The sequence below is a fragment of the Oryzias latipes genome, chromosome 20 (genome assembly GCF_053564925.1).
Source record: "Oryzias latipes strain Hd-rR chromosome 20, Olatipes_Hd-rR_3.1".
Taxonomy (NCBI): Eukaryota; Metazoa; Chordata; class Actinopteri; order Beloniformes; family Adrianichthyidae; genus Oryzias; species Oryzias latipes.
The window spans coordinates 8,683,606-8,699,471 of record NC_136256.1 but is presented as its reverse complement, the minus strand read 5'-3'; positions in this window follow the sequence as shown (position 1 = coordinate 8,699,471).

Here is a 15,866-nt window from a genome sequence, read left to right as displayed (position 1 = left end):
GGTTGTTCCAAATGGGTGTCATTTTGCACGGTTGAATTGATGATTTTGATATTTTGAGAAATTCCCACCAGGCTGTTAAAGTGGCATTTATATTAATACTTTTGAAACAATCCTGTTTTTTAACTATTTGGTTAATAAATGGAAGATCTGACAGGTTGATCTTTCCACATAACGCCTGTTCCAAGTCTAACCATGAGTTAGTTTCTGGATTATTTTTTAACCATTTTAAGATATATTGTAATCTATTTGCAAGAAAGTAATTGTGGAAGTTAGGTAATTCTAATCCTCCACAGCTTTTTGCAGATTTTAAAGTTTTTAGACTCATTCTTGCAGGTTTGTTGTTCCATAGAACGCTTGATATGGATGAGTCTAATGTTTTGAACCATTTTAATGGCGGTTGTGTGGGAATCATTGAGAAGAGATAATTAACTTTGGGTAAGATTTTCATTTTTACCGTGGCTACCTTGCCCATAAGGGACAAAGGCAGGTTGGTCCAGCGTGTTAGATCGTCCTGTATGTTTTTCAGTAATGGGGTGTAGTTTAGCTGCACCAGTTCTGAAATTTTGGGGGAAAAATAAATACCTAGATATTTTATATTGCCTGATTTGACTGGTATTGTGAGTCCTTGCTCCGCATTACTGTTCAGTGGTAATAAAACAGATTTATTCCAATTAATGGAATAGTCTGATATAGAAGAGAATTCATTAATGATTGTTGCCGTTTCATTTACAGAATGTATATTACTTAAAAACAGTAATATGTCATCTGCATAGAGACTAATTTTATGATGGCTGTGTTTGGTTTTAATTCCTTTAATACTCTCATTCTGTCTTATTGCTGCAGCTAGAGGCTCGATAAATATTGCAAAAAGAGAGGGGGAGAGTGGGCAACCCTGTCTAGTTCCTCTTCCAAGAAAAAACCTGTTGGAATTCTGTTTATTAGTTCTAACTGATGCATTGGGGTTGTGATATAATATTTTGATCCAATTGATGAAGGATTCTCCAAACCCAAACTTATGGAGGGCAGCAATGAGGAACTTCCAGTTTACTCTATCAAAGGCTTTTTCAGCATCCAGTGATAGTATAGTCATTTCCTGGTTTTTGATGGAGGCAAAGTCTATTATGTTAACGAGTCTGCGGACATTATCATCCGAGTGTCTGCCTTTGATGAATCCAGTTTGATCAAAGTCAATTATGTGAGGAGTGACTTTTTCTATTCTCTGTGCTAGTGCTTTGCAGATAATTTTTACATCTGCATTAATTAAAGAAATGGGGCGATAGCTTGAAGGACTCGTGGGGTCTTTGTCTGGTTTTAGAAGAAGGATAATGTTGGCAGAGTTCATGTTAGGTGGTAGAGATTGGCTTTCATTGATAAATTTTACCGTTTTATAAAACGTTGGTGCCAGTTGTTCCCAGAATTCCTTATAAAACTCTGCAGAAAAGCCGTCAGGCCCTGGTGCTTTACCATTAGGCATAAGTGACAGAGCTTCATGAAGCTCAGACAACGAGAGCGGAGAGTCTAAATTTGTGATTTGATCTTCGTTTAACTTGGGCAGGTTTATATTGTTGAGAAATGAGTTGATGCTTTGTTCTGATGGATTGATCTGTGGAGTGTATAAGTTTTGATAAAAGTCTTTAAACGCATTATTAATTTTTACCGGGTCATGGGTGACATTCCCTGTTTGGTCCATAATAGAAGTGATTGTTGATTTTTCTTTATTAATTTTAAGCTGATTAGCTAGAAATTTGCCAGATTTATTTGAGTTTTCATATCTTTCCAGTCGAAGCCTTTGTATCTGGAATTGTGTTTGTTTATTGATGATGTCATTTAACTGCAGCTTTAAATTTTTCATGTCGCCCAGTATGTGTTCCTGTGCAGAAGCAGCATAAGCAGTCTCCAGAGTTTTTATTTTATTTTCTAATTCTAATAAATCTGCTTTCTCTTTGTGTTTTTTATGCGTTGAATAAGAAATGATTTTCCCTCTCATGACTGCTTTTGCTGCTTCCCAAAGAATACTTGGTGATATTTCAGAAGTATTGTTGAATTCTAAGAAGGTTGCCCACTCTTTTTTAAAGAATTCAATAAATTCCTGGTCTTTTAACAGAGATGTATTAAACCTCCAGGTTGAACCCGAGGGTCTGGGTACTTCCCTTGAAATAGTAACAGAAACTGGTGCATGGTCACTGATAATAATTGGATGAATGTTGGAACTTTTAATTTCTTTCAAAAGGGAGTTACTGACTAATAAATAATCTAAACGAGAGTGTGAATGGTGAACTGGAGAAAAAAAGGTGAACCCCTTAGTGCTTGGATGACATGAGCGCCACGCGTCGCAGAGACCCAGATCATTCATGTACTGCTTTAGAATACTTGCAGACTGCCATGTACGCTGATTTGCTGCTGTGCTGAGTCCGTCAAGTTCAGGGTCCAAAACCAGGTTGACGTCTCCTCCTATAATGATTGTGGAGTCAGAGTGAGCTGAGAGTGAGGTGAAGAATCTGTGAAAGAAGGAAGAGTCGTCAACATTAGGGCCATAGATACTGGCGATGCAAAAGTCCTTATTCTGAATGGATATATTAATGATTACAAATCTGCCTTCTGGGTCAGTAACTGTATCCTTATGAGTAAATGTAACATTTTTATTAATCAAAACTGCAACCCCTCTTTGTTTGGAGTTGAAACTGGCAGAATACATAACTGGATACTGGGAACAGCACAGGAGTTGACCAGCTGATAAAGATAAATGGGTCTCCTGCAGCAGAGCTATATCTGCTTTAAGATCATCCAGGTGATTTAACACTTTCAATCTCTTTGGCCCAGAACCAAGTCCACGCACATTCCAGCTAACGATGTTAAGACTGTTCATAGCTGTTCTAACCGGGAGAGTGCAAGGCTAAATAGTGCGTGTGCCCGTCCGTGTGCGCGTGCACGCTGTGCGTTCCTGCTACACTGACAAGCGCTGTGCGTTGTGGGTGAACGTGTCTTGGCTATGAGCTACATGTTGCGTGCGTCCTGTGTGAGCCTAAGTGAGGTTTTTGCAGTTTATCAACGTGTGTGTGCGGGATCGCGTGTGCATGCTCTTATGCGTGCTAGTATGCGCGCGCGCCCGTTCCGTGCATAAATAAATACTCACCGTGGTTGCGTTGACTTTACCTGATTCACATATGAGAACATGGGAAGGGGGGGGGACAAGAGAAAAGAGAGAGGGAAAGAGAACAAAAAACAAAAACAACGAAACAACAACAGAAACATGAATGTGAGAGAAAGAAAAAACACTTTTCCTGAGAGGGGTGGATTATTGATGATCCGATTATTTCCTATTCAATTAACTAAGTTTGCGGGTTTCTTCTGGGCAGTGCAGATGTCAGTGCGCCTCTGAAAGCCTTCAGCACAGCCAGGGTGTTACCTCTGGGTCCCGGAACAGCTTGCCATTCACAAAAAGTTTATCAACGGCAACCACCGCACGGGCTCCGGCAGACAGGTGCTTCCTCCTCAGCGGGAAGAGGATTTTCCGCCGGCGGAGGATCTCGCCTGGAAACTGATCATTCACGCTGTAATGTGTGCCTTTTAGCTCTCGCTCTCTGATTTTTACCTGCTTCTTTTTGTTTATAATGTTCAAATTTAGCAACAATAGGACGGGGACGCTGATTGTCCGGCCTTTTTCCTCCGAGCCGGTGAACCCTGTGGAAGGAGATCTTCTGGACTTCTTCCTTGGGGAGTTTCAGGTGGACCTCTATGAAGGACTTAACAATGTTCTCCGGGACTTCTCCTGCCTCTTCTGGAATCCCTGCGAACACTAGATTGTCCCTCATGCTCCTCGCCTGAAGATCCAGGAGGGTTTCCTTGATGGATCGGTTTTCCTCAGAGAGACGGGCGGTGTCGTGGCCCAAGGTCTTGACGGTCTCTCTGAGGGCCTGGTTCTCCGCTGCGAGCTCCTGCACCTGCTGTTGGCTGAACTCCAGAGACTCTCGCAGACCTTGGAATTCCTTATGGAGGATCTCCAGCAGATTTAAACGGCAATCAAGGCTGGAGAGCCTTTTATCAATTGAATCCAGGATGTCACTCATGTTGCTGCCTGGAGAGGAGACAGCCCCCGGGGAGTCTTCGGGACGGTTGCGTTTGGTGGACGGAGTGGCGGTGTTGGATTTCTTCATGAGGCAGGTATTGAAACACTCGTCGATGTAATTCTCCAGATCCCCCAGGTCCTCCAGGTCATCCAGGCTGGCAAATGCTTGACAAACTTTTTCAGATTTTTATTTTTTAACTTTCTGGATTATTTAAATATGGCGGTGTAATAAAATAAATCAAAAATGTTTGTTCACAACTTACGCGCCGCCAAGTAAACTCACCACACTCCTCTCGTCGGCTCTCGCGATACTACAGCATCACGTGTCTACTCACCCGGCGGCGTCCACTATTTCCAAATTTAATAGCTTCTCCATCTCTATCAACGACTTCTCCGCCTTCCTTCCCCTAAGGTTAAGAGTCTTGGTGTCATCCTCGACAACTCACTTTCTTTCCAATCTCATTTTAATAGCATCACCCGTTCTGCTTACTTTCATCTCTGCAACATTTCTCGTCTCTGCCCTTCTCTCACTCCTCACACAACTGCTATACTTACTACTCATAGTCTTGTCACTTCTCGAATGGATTACTGAAATTCCATCCTGTTTGGTTTAGCTAATAAATCTCTCAAGAAACTGCAGCTTCTCCAAGGTTCTGCAGCCCGCACCATCACCATGACTCCGTTGTGCCACCACATCACACTAATTCTCCAAAACTTAGACTGGCTTTCCATAAAACAAAGGATTAGTTTCAAGTTTCTCTTATAACAATAATATCTTATTGATGTTATATTCTGGTCTTTTCTTAATTTTTAAGCTTGTACAGTGACCTTGGGTGACCTGAAAGGTAGTTGAAATAAAAAACGCCCCTCTCACACTCCGCGGGTGGTTTCTCCTCCAAGCTCGGGTCCTCTACCAGAGGCCTACCAGAGGCCTGGGAGCTTGAGGGTCCTGCGCAGTATCAGTATCTTAGCTGTTCCTAGCACTGCGCTTTTCTGGACTGAGAGGTCTGAGGTCTTTCTAAGGAATCTGTTGTAGCCACTCCTCCAGCTTGGGGGTTACTGCCCCGAGTGCTCCAATTACCACAGGCACCACTGTCACCTTCACTTTCCATGCTTTCTCCAGTCCTTCTCTGAGTCCCTGGTATTTCTCCAGTTTCTCATGTTCCTTCTTCCCGATGTTCCCATCGCTTGGCACTGCCACATCCACCACAAAAGCTTTCCTCTGTCCTTTATCCATCACTACAATGTCTGGTTGGTTCACCATTACCATCCTATCAGTCTGGATCTGGAAGTCCCACAAGATCTTTGCCCTCTCATTCTCTGCCACCTTCGGAGGCGTTTCCCATTTTGACCTTGGGGTTTCCAGTTCATATTCCGCACACATGTTCCTGTATATTATTCCAGCCACTTGATTGTGGCGCTCCATGTATGCTTTCCCTGCCAGCATCTTACACCCTGCAGTTATGCGCTGGATTGTTTCAGGCGCCTCTTTGCACAGCCTACACCTTGGGTCTTGTGTGGTGAGGTAGATCTTAATCTCTATCGCTCTGGTGCTCAGGGCCTGTTCCTGAGCTGCCAGGATGAGCGCTTTAGTGCTGTCCTGTAGGCCAGTCCTTTCTAGCCATTGGTAGGACTTCTTGAAATCAGCCACTTCAGTTACGGTCCTGTGGTAAATTCCATGCAGGGGTTTGTCCTCCCATGAGGATCTGTCCTCCAGCACTGCATCCTCTACTCTCCATTGCCTGAGACATCCACTGAGCACACTGTCAGTTGGGGCCTTGAGCTTGATGTAATCACTCGTCTTGGATGTTTCTTCTTGGATAGTGGCTTCCACGCTCACTAGTCCTTAGCCTCCTTTCTTTGGTCTGCATCTCTTCCTTTGGCCATCTTATTATTCTTGCAGGGTATCTGATAACTGTCAGTGCATAGCTGTTTATTGCCCGGGTCTCATTCTTGCCATTGAGCTGACTTCTAGGGACTTTCCTTACTTGTTGGAGGTATTTAGCTGTTGCAGTTTTCCTTGTTGCCTGCTCAAGGTTGCCAGTTGCCTGCGGAATTCCAAGGTACTTATAACTGTTCTCAATGTCTGCTATTGTTCCTTCTGGGAGTGAGACCCCTCCTGTGTGGACTACCTTTCCTCTCTTTGTCACCATGCGGCTACATTTCTCGAGCCCGAATGACATCCCAATGTCAGTACTGTAGATCCTGGTGGTGTGGATCAGGGAGTTAATGTCACGCTTGCTCTTAGCATATAGCTTGATGTCATCCATGTAGAGGAGGTGACTGATGTTGGCCCCATTTATGAGTTGGTATCCATAGCCAGTCTTGTTGATTATTTGGCTGAGGGGGTTCAGACCTATGCAGAACAGCAGTGGCGACAGAGCATCACCTTGGTATATCCCACATTTGATAGACACTTGTGCAAGTGGCTTGCCATTGGCTTCAAAGGTGGTTTTACACAGCTTCAGCTCCAAGCATTCAGTGATCCATGTGTGTGGCATTGAGTCATAGGCTTTCTTGTAATTAATCCAGGCTGTGCACAGGTTGGTGTGTCATGACCTGCAGTCTTGATCGACTGTTCTGTCAACCAGGAGTTGGTGTTTGGCTCCTCTGGAGTCTCTACCAAATGCCCCTCTGTGTGTTGCTCATATATTGATCCATGTGCCCATGTTTATCTTTGTTCCAATTATGCCTGACATGAGCTTCCATTATTTGGAGAGACAGGTTATTGGCCGGTAGTTGGATGGGACTGCATCCTTTGAGGGATTGTTCTGGATCAGGATCGTTCACCCTTCCGTTAGCCATTCAGGGTGAGTCCCATCTCTTAGCAGCTGGTTCATTTGTGCTGCCAGGCACTCGTGGAGTGCGGGGAGTTTCTTTAGCCAGTAGGCATGTATCATGTCAGGGCCCGGTGCTGTCCAGTTCTTCATACCTGAGACTCATACTTGGATGTCTGCCACTGTGATGGTTGCTGGATTCCATTCAGGGAGGTTGCTATGTTCTTTTCTCAGAGAGACCAGCCACTGGGCATTGTTGTTATGTGCTGTCTCTTTCTCCGATATACTTTTTTAAGTACTGGTCAGTTTCTAGCCTTGGTGGGTCTGATCGGCTGTTTTCACCCTGCCACTGAGTGTACACTTTTGCAGGCTGAGTTGCGAACAGCCTGTTTATCCATCTGGCTTCATTGTCTCTTGTGTACTTCTTTAGGTGGCTGCTCAAGGCTAGGAGCCTTTGTTTGGCAGTTTCCAGCGCTTCAGGGATGGGCATCTGGCTGTATCTCTTAGGTACTTGCTTTCACATTGTACCTCTTTGAGCCTCTGTATGCTTGCTCACATCCCTCTGAGCTGCCTTGATTTTTGCCTCTAACCGTTGCTTCCATGGTAGGTGTTGTTTTCTCCCATGGTTGCTCTTATCTCAAGGATCAAGGCTGTGTAAACCAGTCCATTGGTTTCGGTTATTGATGTTCTAGGAATTGCCCTCAATGCTTCATTCCAGGAGACTTTCAGATGGTACATCACTTAACCGTTGTAGCTGGTGTCGAGGTTGCCTGGTGTTTATTCTAGACATGATCTTGTCTTTCAGGTCAGTTGCTGCCTCGCTCAGCGTATCTGTGGTGGTTGGGGCTGTGTACCCAAGCTCAGGATGGGATTGTGGTATAGCCTCCTCTCTGACCTGCTGTTCTGGCTCTCCCGTGGTATTGCAATAGTGTTGTACCGCTTCAATGTCAAGTTGTGATAGGAGTTGCCGTTTGTGGATGTTAGAACATTGGGCTACCAATTGTTTGGCAGTAAGCCTTGTTTGTGGGTTTCGAAGCATCCATTCATTCCACATTATCTGCATTCAACCCCTCTGGGTGGGATTGCTTGAGTTGTAGCATTCTAACAGTACCTTGTTCTCATGTCTAGTCCATTTCTGTTTTGTTCCATCAGGGTGCTCTGGTCCCAAGCACCTGATGCAGCCACAACGTCTGAGCCGGCATGACATGTGGTTCATTGTCTCTCATGTTATGAGGTAGGCAGTAGCGTTATGGGTCTTGCTCAAGGACCCTCACTGGGTGATGTTAAATGTTATGGTAATTGCCCCATTACCATTGCTTGCCATTAATTGTTTATTCAGCTCAGGAACAAGCCCTGAGCAACAGAGCGATAGAGGCTCAGATCTTCCACATCAGACAAGACCCAAGGTGTAGGCTGTGTAAAGAGGCGCCTGAAACAATGCAGCACATAACTGCAGGGTGTAAGATGCTGGCAGGGAAAGCATACATGGAGTCATACCAGAGAGAGAGAGAGAGATCTTTAAGATATTGTCATCTCAAAAGTAGCTCAAGTGCCAAAAGAGTGTGGGCACCCCTGCCCTGGACAGTCTGTCTCAGGACTCATGGAGCTGGAGCGATCCCGATCCCTATGCCAGCTCCCAGGAGGCGAGCTGGTGGTTAGACAGACACAATAATTGGGACCCAGCCTACTTTATACATGCTTTATTAAATCTGTGTTTTGAAGGCTTAAAAGAATATTTGTAGATTTTTATTTTGTTGTTTTTGTTCTGTTTTTTTCCCCCCATTTTCCTGATAAGAAAAATTATCCGAACAGTGACTCTAAAACCGTGACATGATCCGAATTGTGAGATTTGGGATCCACTCCACCTCTACTAATGGAAATCTAACTTTAAGTTTACTTTTAAATGTGTGGCAAACAGTGTTGGTCAGATTACTCTGGAAAAGTAATCTGATTACTGATTACTTCTTCAAAAAGTAATCTAATTACTACTCTAGTTACTTTTTCAAAAGTAATCTGATTACTGATTACAAAGTACTTTAATACAGAAGCGTTTCACAATAAAAACTTTATTGTAAAGTGCAAAACTCGCAAAACAAACAAATTTAGCCTTTGGCTCTTTAACTTAAAACAATGTCGAGTTGTTTTCCAAATAAAAATACAGCATATTGTAAATAAATAAAATCAGCTCCATTTATAATTTTAAGGCAATCTTATGAATTTAATTGTTTGTAGTTGTTCAATTTAAATCTCAAAACTTAAATGAGACCTATTGTGTGTTTTTTTCAACTCTTTAAACTAGAACATATGTAGATCAGCACAGCAGTTTACATTTTGTTCACTGTAACACCCCAAATTGATCTAAAACGGCTTAAAAACAAACGGCTCTTTTGACTTCCTGTTCAAAAGTGCAGAACTGTAAAGTTTTTCATTTTAAAATTTAACTGTAACAGACAGCAGTTTTTAAATTACTCCTTTATATTGTTGGAAAGTGGCTATGGGACAGTTTTGAACCATACCTGCTGCTTTACTATAAACTCAAGCTCCAGCTGAAGAACAAAACAAGATTACTCAAACATGCATGAATCAATTCAAATATAACTTTGAGTAAACTAATGATGAAGGAAGGCCATTATAACAAGGTAAAATCATTGAATCATTGACCTCTTTAACTGCCACTCTTTTTTTTGAACTGCTGAAGGTACTAACAAAGCAAATCACAAAAAGTATAAAGGCTTGACACTACTGTTCACTTTTTTTCAGATGATCAGGGGTAGTGAAAGAGTGGTTGTATCTCATTAAAAGCAGCTTCTCAAATTGACTGTCAGACAGTCTATTCCGTCTTGGGGTCAGCACCAATCCACCTAAACTAAATAAACGCTCCACTGGTGCACTTGAAGGGGTTGGAGTGTTGTACTTCAGGAAAACCTTTTTGACTGCTAGGAAGTTGCTCAAGGTGTCAAGTTCAAATCCCCCTGAGCTTAGATAGTTCATTACTTCTTGGTCTGCAGAGTAACAGTCCTCAGGCTCTGACTCAAATTCAAAAAACTCCATACCAGTTACTGGTGTTACTACTTTGTTTGGCACATTGTCAGTTTTGTCTGAGTCTCCTGCTAAAGAAGAAAGTATTTGGCACTCTGCTAACAGAAGATTCTTCAGTTGCTGTTTTCTAGCTCCATCTTTCACCCATCTGAGTTTGAACTTTGGGCAGCTTATTGTAGCGGTTTCAGTTTCTTTGTGTTTTGTTTCCTTGGTTTCCTGTTTTATTTTGTAGTATTTCCTGTTTGGTTGTTGTTTCATGTTTTACCTTTCCCCATCAGTCCGGAGTGTTTCCACCTGTGTCTCGTTTGTCTGCATGTATTTAGGTCTTGTCTTTCCATTCCTCCTGTGCTGCTCCATAGGTTAATGTTTCCCTGTCCAAGTGTATTTCGAGTTTCGAGTGTTGCTGGTCTGCTCTGCAGTAGTTTTTGGTTGGTTTAGTTTTGTTATTAAAGTTCTTGTTCCCCTGCAACCTCCTGCCTCCTCTCCTCTCTGCGCCTGGGTACGTCCCCCCTATTCCCCCCGTAACATTATGGAGCAGCCTAATCTGTACCCAACAGAGAGGACCTGTTTCTGCTGGACCCCTGAATGGTCCCAGATCCCCTCCTCTTTTTTCGACGGGAGTCGTCTGGCCGTGAGAGGCGGCAGTCATCGCAGCCGCCGCCGTCCTCATCGTAAGTCCTCTCCTATTTCCTGGATGGAGCCAGACGTTTTCCGGCATAGGTCCTTCCTGGACTCCCTGGACAAGGACCTATGGCTCTGGGAGGACTCATTTCTGGAGGAGGAGGGGGCCGCGACCCAGTGGACCTCGGAGTGTTTTCAGCTCCCTGCCTCCGTCTTTAACGGGAGTCGACTGGCTGTGAGGAGGGGCCGCCGTCGTCGCCACCGCCCCTCTCGATGCCCTTTTTTAGTTGCGGAGGTGGACCTGGAAGCACCCCAACCCGGTCCTGCGTCCAGGAGGGTGCCGGACCCACCATGACCCGTTCCTGTGTCTAGGAGGGTGCCGGACCCACCACGACCCGTTCCTGCGTCCAGGAGGGTGCCGGACCCACCACGACCCGTTCCTGCTCCCAGGAGGCTCCTGGTGAGGGGGAGGGCAGACCGGAGGGAACTGGAACCACCTCAACCCCTCCCTGCACCGGACGTCTGGCCCGAGCCCCCTGCACCGGACGTCTGGCCCGAGCCCCCTGCACCGGACGTCTGGCCCGAGCCCCCTGCACCGGACGTCTGGCCCGGTTTAGTTTTGGTATTAAAGTTCCTGTTCCCCTGCAACCTCCTGCCTCCTCTCCTCTCTGCGCCTGGGTACGTCCCCCCTATTCCCCCCGTAACACTTATGGCAGCAAGAAGAGCATCTTTGTTGTCGAGCACAATGGAGAAACGAGTCTGGATGGCCTATAATAAACAATAATACAGTTAAAAGTGTTTAACACAAGTGTTTCTACAGTTTGGCCAAATGTAAATAATTTGTTATAAATTGTTTGCATGCACTATATCACCCAAGTCAATTCTAAGTTTGTGAATTCTGTTCACCAACAATGGAAATACTTATTTTTTGTGATTCTGAATCATACACACCTTTACAATAACATCTGGCAGGTCTGCTGTCATCTTGGTGAGCAAATCTTTTAGGCTGAGAGACTTCATCATCAGGATCTCAAGTGTAGGCAGCAAAGCACCATATGGACACTCATCACCCTGCAGTATGTCCAGTGCTGCAGTAAGTGGCTTCATTGCAATACAGTATTCATGCATGAACTGATATTCTTTTTCATTGAAGCACTCGATACCCAGCTTGTTGCACAGGTTATTTAGCTTATTCATAGGGATCTCTGCAACTCTGGAGACTGCATCATAAAATGAATTCCACCTGGTTGATGATGGAACCTGGAGCTTCCTCTGGCTGACCTCCTGCACTTGTTCTGCTGCAACAGTTGATCGACTTGCTTTAGTCCAAAGCCCAGTGCATTTTGCAATAGTAACCCTGTACACAGATTTTGTAGTTGGACTAGATGTGAGGTATTTTTCAACGTCACTTGTGGAAATGAGGTTGATGGTGTGTGATGCACACCTGTAGTGTGGGGGGAGAGTGATGTGGCCCTCATCAGAAGCAGAAGTGAGGGCTTCTGCTATGTCTGCAAAAAGTACATCTTCCTGCTCCTCCTCCTCCTCCTCTTCTTTTTCATCTTCATCAGACTCACGTGGTGGGAAAGTCTTAAATGCTTTCACAAAATTGGATGCATTATCTGTAAGTGTAGCAACAACTTTGTTTAGCAAGCCGAAAGATGAATGAATTTGCTCCAGTTCAGCAGCAATGACATCAAAAGTGTGCCTGCCTCTCACTCTTTTGCAAGCCAACGCAGCTTTGTGTCTTCCCAAAGTGTCTTGGTTGAACCAGTGAATGGTTACACCCATATAACTCCTATTATCAGCAGTCCAGATATCTGCAGTTGTTGATACAAACTGTACATCATCTAACGCTAACTTTAAAGCGGCTTTCATCTTTTTGTACTCATTCATCTTCTTCTTAACCGTTTATTCCCTTTCGGGGTCACGGGGTTGCCGGAGCCTATCCTGGCCACTTGGGCGTAGGCAAGGGATACCCTGGACTGGTCGCCAGTCTGTCGCAGGGTGGAATATCCTCAATCACACATCCACTCACTCTCACACTCACACCTATGGACAATTTTAGAGTTGCCAATTAACCTATGTAGCATGTTTTTGGACGGTGGGAGGAAGCCGGAGATCCCGGAGAAAACCCACACATGCACGGGGAGAACATGCAAACTCCACACAGAAAGGCCCCCCATTAATGTTGTGTTTTTCATGTCCCCCAGCCGGGACTTGAACCGGGGGCCTTCTTGCTGTGAGGTAAGAGCGCTAACCACTGCGCCACCGTGCAGCCCTTTTTGTACTCGTTTTCCAGATATGAGGTGAATGACTTTCTGTGTGGCAGATGTACATTATTGTTTGAGGGAATTTTGTCGATAATTCGGCGAAAGCTTGAGGAGTCCACAGTAGAAAGTGGCAGCATTTCCTCCACAATGTATCCCGCAACAAGTTGATTAAGCTCTTCTAACGTTACACGGCTCTCTCGGGAGAAATCCAGTTTTGGTTGCTTGGCTGGCAGACTCACCCTAGACATCTCTTGCTGTCGCTAATCTGACTTCTTTTTCAACAAGTTCCGTCGTGCTGTGTGTCCCTTTTAAATGCCTTAAAAGGTTTGATGTGGAGTTTTTCGCCGTCGAAAACGTCTTGCTCCCGCCACATAATTGGCAACGGACCACAACATTCTTTCCACTCGTACCAACTAAAGTAAAATAATGTGCGTACTTCCAACTCGACAATGCGTATTTTTCTCCCAGCTCCATGATGCATGTTGCATTTGTTTTGCTAAGTTAGCTGCTGCAGCTGCGCACCGGCGGTAGTCGCGTCTCAGGTGGATTACGTCACTCAGTCGCGACTTGCAAAAGCAACGCATTTTATTGACAAAAAGTACAAATAACGTGTTATTCTGCTAAGACAATATCGTACAAAAGTAACGCGTAGTTACTCGTCCATGTAACTATAATTTGATTACTAGCTTTTTCAAAATAACGCGTTAGATTACTGCGTTACTGTAAAAGTAATCTGATTACAGTAACGCGTTACTTAGTAGCGCGTTACTGCCCAACACTGGTGGCCAACAACAAAATCCAGCCTTGGATGCACTTAAATATAGCTGCGGGCAACGCAACAATCTTCTCTTCTAAAGCACATGAGCTTGTGCACGCTGGACAGGGCAGATCAGGAAGCTTGAGCAATAATCATTCGCTCCTGGGCCGTTATGTCATCACAACGGCTCAATAAAATTAAAAATGAGTATCTTTGCGACAGTTTAATTGACAGCAATTGAAAAGGAGAAATACTTTGAAATGCAAAAATGAAATAATTTTGTGTTACATTTGTTCTCTTTCATAAGAAAAATGGCAAAGATACATGTCAAAAACTCAAAAATCATCATTTTCATTGGAAGGGGACTTAAAGTGTGAAGCCATGTATGTGTCAACCCCGAACAACACGTTACTTAGCAGTTATTCTTATGGAAACCATTTTAATGTGCAATATATAAATTAAAAACTGCAGTTGTCATTTTTTGCACAAATACTTATGTGCTAAAACATTTTTTTAAATCTTTTTAATATCCTCATATTTCAGGGGATTTAGTGATAAATTGTGAAATATATAAATATTATGGCCAAATCCAAAATCTAAAGAAAATGTGTTCTGTTTTGGTAATTTATCCTGTCTAAAAACACAATAATGCTTGACTTCTTATTTGCAACTTTCTTGGTTTTGTCTAAATACATTTATGAAAGTAGTAGAACAACAAGAATTACATTTGTGCTTTTGTTGCCCATAACACATGTGATTTGATGTCATATAAAGGATGTTTGGTGAGAGGACCTCATCGTTTCAATGTCAATAGAGGAGCAGAGTTTTACCTGACTTAAAAGTGAGTTGTGCTTGGTTTAAACGTGTGTTTTCAAATGTAAAAATATTGCTGTGCAGTACAAATATAATTTGCTATGTCAAGCACACTAAAAACTCCTGTGGCACATATGATGCTTTGCTTGAAAACTGAGATATAAAGTTCTAACTGAAGCTGATTTAGGTCAAGCACACTATGTTTAATTGAAGAAACCCTTTGACTTTTCAGTTTTTCAGCAGGTTTTGTGGCAAAATCCTGAGTGTGTTCACAGGCCTGATGGATTGTGGGATGAAGCTGTTTGTCAGTCTTGTCAGTTGAGGGTTCATGCTTCAGTGGAGTTTGCCTGATGGCGTGAGTCTAAAGAAAGCATGCTGAGTGTGAATGCTGTCCCTAATGATGGTGATGCCCTGCTGATGACCCTGGTGTGATAAATATCTTGGATCAAGGGAAATCAACTCATGATAAACTCTGTTGGGTTTTTTAGTCTGTCTTAAAGCCAACTTTTTGGAACACTGCAGCTTTAGTGTCACATGGGGAATGAATTAATAGGAGCACTTCTTTGTAATCTTGTAAAAGTTAAACCAAATTGTTGGTGTTATGTCAAAGTTTTTAAAGCTTCTGATAAACTGTAGTTGCTACCCAGACTTTGTTCTTTCATGATCAACTCCTTAAAAAAAAGAAAAAAAGGTTATCTATGCTCCACGCTACCTGATCTGAACATATGTTCCAAATGCTGGCAGTAAACAGCTCATTTATGACACAAATTTGTGAAATTTGCACATTGTCATCTGCATATTTAATGATGATAGTGGTCTTCTAGAAAAGTAAACTCTATGCTTGTGAAGAGTACAAAAGGAATCTTCAAACAGAGCATTGGGATATCTGTTTTTATTTTTTTTTTATTTGAACAGTTCCAAACTTTGACTAACAAGATTTCCTTAGGACACTCAGCACCTGTAAGTCAGTGCAAACTTTTCAGACTATGGATGTTACATGCTAGTCTGTAAAGAACTAATTACTGTATTTTAAACACCATAAGGCGCACCATATCATGAGGCACTACGGGATCTAAATCTATTCTTAACCCATGCACAAGGTGCACCATATTATAAGGCGCATGCTAAAACATACAGTCAACAAAAAACTGTAGCGGAAGCAAAACAGTTGAACTTTAATTTACTATTCAACAACATACATTATTTTTAATCAACCTTCTCCCACAAATCTATGAAAGCCTTTATCTTTTGTGTCTGAGTTCAACAGCTGGGCACTCCTGCCATCAAACATACTGGATTCACTCTCGTCATTATTGGAGTCAGACCTGTTGCCAGGTGGCTGTTCAGCAATGATGCTGGCTTTCACTCAAACTCAGAAACTAGTCAAAGCAGATATGTTATCTCAGGCGTCTGCAATTCATTCACATGTTGTGGCGAAACCTGCCCGGCGCTGTCTCCTAGTCTTAGCCACCTGCTGGCCACCTGTTATCTATTGCTCGCAACTTCACTTTTAATGCCCTGTT